Here is a 4,777-nt window from a genome sequence, read left to right as displayed (position 1 = left end):
GGGTAGCACCCACAATTTTTTCTAGGAGGTGATTATACTAAATTCTGGGTTGTTGTTGTTGGGGAGAACTGGTTGGAGGTAAGTTTTGCAATGGCATCCTCAATACGGTCCATATTGGACTTGGAGTGGGTTGAGTCGGCCATGAAGGAAACTCAATGAAAGCACTAGATAATATGAATTGAAGAACCAAAAGGAAGGTGAGATCCTAGAGTTCGAGGACTAGGGGCCTCCTTACAAAAGAAAAATGAACTGTCTTAGGCGATTTTTGAGAGAACTGTCTTAGAATTTTCATTTTTTTAAAAAAAAATTGTTCTAAGATAATTTTTAGCTTAAAATCATCTTAGAAAGATGTCTTTTTAAGACGGTTATATGCTAAAAACCGTCTTAGAATGATACATTTTTTCTAAAATGGTTTTTTTAAACTGTGGTGAAAAATCTTAACTTTCCACGACGTTAGATTTAAAGACGGTTCAAAACTATTTTTGAATGAGCCTTATAACCGTCGTTGTATAGCATTTTTCCAACAATGTCTTCACACCCGGACAAAGACACTTCCCAACCTGATAGCGAAATTCCCTTTTATGGTATACTTAGTGTAAAATGAGCTCTAATATTAATATCACTTCTTAATTATCAAACAAGGCCAGGCGTATTAAGTTTCCTAGAGTAGTTGTGAGTCATCTTTATCATTTTAAATTTGATCACATGCCAACGTTGTAAGGAGAAGGTCGTTCTGTTTCCTAGTTTCTTGGCTAACACAACATGATTTTGATTGCATTCAAGAGTTAGTGTATGGACCAGTTTATTTAAATGTATTTATTAAAATAAGTGTTTATTATAATAAAATAAATATTTTTTTTATTTTTTTAATATGTTTATTTAAATTATTTTTACTTAAAAAAATTAAAATTTTATTTATTTTAAGAAGTAAATCATATCTGATTTAAAAAAATACTTATATATAAAAGTATTTATTTTAAAATTGAAACAAACTTAACTGTATATATGTCCAGTTTACTTATGTATATCATATGATGTTTTTACCTAGATCATGCCCATGGAATTGAGAAGATAAAGGAGTTTGATGCATTACTAGAAATTTGTTAGTTTACCGTGGATTTTGTTGTGAAAAAAATTCATAGGTATTTGTTGCGGATTTATTTGTGAAAATAAATTTGTGGGTATTTAATGCAATTTCTTATACCCAAAAAAAAGTTGCAGCTACTTGCTGTAATTTTTTATGCGAATAAAATTCCGCAGGTATTTCCTGCAACGTTTCTGGCAAATTTGTATTCGCAGGTGAAATTCCTTCAGATTTATTTCGCAAGAATATTATTTTAAAATAATTTTCTAAAAAAATTATTATTTTACTAAATCTTTTGATAATTTAAAATAGTAAAAATAATTTGCTTAAAAATTATTATTTTACTAAATATTATGATGATTTAAAATAATTAAAAATATTATGATTGTTTGTTTATTTGTTTTTATGTATTTCTCATTTTTTAATTAAAAATTATTTTTTTAAAATTTATATAGATAAATAAAATAAAATAAATTATTATTTAAATTTTAATTATAATAAAAAAAATTATTTTTCCTTGATATAAAAATATAAAATATTAATATTTACGGTCAATTGTAGACCCACAAAAAATTTTTAACCACTTATTTTAAAAATCTTAGCATTTGAGTGAATTTTTATTTAGAGTAGTTAAATCTATGTGATATTAGAAGTCTCAAAAAATTGTTATAAACAACTCACCTAGGTAACTATGCATTGGAGTTACTCTTAGTGTGTTTGAATTTGAATCAGTAGGAATTAAATATAAAATATATTTAATATAATTTATTTTGATTTTATTTTTTAAATTTTTTTATATGTTTAATGATATTATTATCTTGAAATTTAAACTAAAAAAATACGACTCCTCTCTATATATTTTATTTGATTTTTATTAATATTTATTATTATTTAGTTCATTATATTTTTTATTTATTATACCTCATATTATTATTCTTTTAGTTTATTTTATTATTTAGCTTATTATATTATATATTATTATATCGTATATGATTATTATTATTATTATTATTTGGTTTTAAATGTAATCTCCTATATTTTCACTAAATTGAATCCAATGGTCCTTCTTTAATTATGCATGATTGATAAATTAAGACCATAAATAATGTTATGTTAAGAAAAATTAATAGAGTGAAATTGAAATTTACTTAAACTCATTTTTTTATTCTCTTTTTTATAGGTGAGTTTTTTAAAAAAATTTAAAAAATATAATTTTAAACAATCACTTTTTTAATAAGTAAATAGGATTTGTTTCTTAAAGTTATCAACATTATTTTTTTAAGAAGAAACAATTTAAAAAAACACACTAAAAAATAGAAAATTACTTATTTTATTAAAATAAGTATTTATTTTAACAAATTCAGCTAAAAATAAGGTGAAATTTAGTTTCTTTTTTTTTATTTATTTATCTATTTAAATGATAGTATTTTTTTTTCTTTCTTTCTTTTGTTTTTCTCTATTTCATTCACATAACAACGTTAAGCTTCAAACAAAAAGGCATAGGGAGTAGGGATATGATGTAAAAATGGAAAAAAAGACATGCGATAGGAGAATTTAACTTTACACCCAAATGAGCATCACAAACAAAGATTGAGGATAGGTTTACACATTAGTGCTTTCGCTCTACATCATCCTCGACTTACGATTTACGACTCTACGATTCTACACAAACAATGACGATTTACGATTCAATCTCTCGTTCATTGCTTTTCTCGCTCGTTCGTTCGATGCTCACAAGCTTTATCCTCTGTTGTGATTGAATCATTCTCTCCAATTTCATCAGTAAGCATCACAAACTTCAATCTCTCTTTTCTTCTTCACCTGTTCCTAATTTTCTAGGGTTTCATTTCTAATCCCCCTTCGTATTTTCATCTTCAATCTCCATCAAATCTCTGAAGTGAAAATGAGGTGAGAAAAGCTTTGTCATGCTCATTGTGTGTTTGCTTTTAGGTTCGTGTTGGGTAATCAATGCTCCCTCAAACAAAATTACTCACACCCACAAAGGATTGTGAGAACACAACAAAGATTATAAAATTGTAACCCACCATAAATTGTGTATCACTCTACAAACCCGAGTATCCCACTCAATAGTTACAAGAGATGATAACATTCTCACACAAAGATACTTTTCTCTCAATAAAGTGACTTTGTTTCACAATCTCTCTTCTCACGCACTCTCTCTTCATGTGCATCTTTTCTATTTATAGTGAAGATTGCCACCAACTATAATAAATAAGTTCTCTTGAAAGTTGAAACAAAAATAACATTCAATGCATCTATTCAAATAAGCTTCATCTAGTAAAATGTAATCTTCCACTTTGCATTTAAACCACCTAAACCTTAGTGGTAAAAATTCAATTTCCACTATGAATTAAATGCACCTTATCCTTTAGCTTGGAACTCTATAGTTCGTTTATATCATTTTGGTTTGCTAATTAGATCACTGCATTGTTAAGTTTACTACATTTGAGATATTGAACCAAAGATGACAATCATTCACTTTCTAAAAAGTATTGTGCTTTATGTCTACCATGTGCATTTTAATATTAAATGGCCATTGGTTCAACTGCTTATCAAACGAGTTTTACATGTTGACCCCGAACTATTAGAGCAGTTGCATTTGTTGCCCATGTTTGCTGGTTGCCAACTTTTGAAATTTTTTTTGCTTTTCATGTCCTTTAGATTTTGCTTTGGGTTTCATGTTTTCACTCCTACTTGTGTCCATGTGGTTATTGATTGGTTAATGTCTAGCAACCTCTCCAAAGTTGGATTAAATTTTGTAGAATAATATTTTTTTATAAGCTAGTTTGAACACACAAGAAGCTAATCTTAACAATACTGAATTTGCATTATGATAAATACATAGTTCAATCATATTCCTATAATCATGAGGAAAATATGATTGAACCTGATTGAATGTTGATTGATAGGAAAATGCAAAAGTAACCATAAAATGAATAAAGCACTAATTACAGAACCTGTAGGCCAATAATTTATATGTCAGGTGTATCTATTCAAACCATTTCCATCACTAACTGTAGTAACTTTAGTTGGGGTTTAAGATTAGGCCTCATGTCTCTTATAAATAGTATTTTCTTTGGCAGGGTCTTTGTACTGGGGTTTTTAATCTGTCAAGCACATCTCTGTTGTGCAATCTGCTAGACTTCACTCTGGAACTGATTTCTCACTTCCTATTTGCGCCTCTTTTCCTTTGTAAGGAAAGAACTTAATTACTTAATTAAGATATCTAGAAAGAAAGCAAATAATAGAACTTAATTACTTGTAAGGCAAGAAGCCCAAGGACGAACACACACCCTCCCTTCACCCTATGCTGGTAAGATTCTTTAGTGATTTCGTCATCTCTCTTAGTGTCTAACACTTGAAGAGGCCTTACTAGAGCCGAAATAGCACCACATGTCACCACATACAAGATTTTGTATTTTTTTACCTTTTCTATAATAACTATCAAATTTTTTGCTATAAGTTTGGTGGATATATTTTGAAGTATTTATTGATTGTTAGATATTGTGTTAGTTTTTGTTTTCGAATCGTACACATGATTTTTAGGGATTTTGTGATTCAAGACATTTGTACTATGCCTAATTATTATCTGATTTTTTAATTCATATGTAATTGCTATCTTCCTTGAGATTGTTTATCTAGTTGCTTGATCATAATTTTCAATTGTATGTT

The sequence above is a fragment of the Glycine soja genome, chromosome 9 (genome assembly GCF_004193775.1).
Source record: "Glycine soja cultivar W05 chromosome 9, ASM419377v2, whole genome shotgun sequence".
Classification (NCBI taxonomy): domain Eukaryota; kingdom Viridiplantae; phylum Streptophyta; class Magnoliopsida; order Fabales; family Fabaceae; genus Glycine; species Glycine soja.
This window is presented reverse-complemented; position numbering follows the sequence as displayed.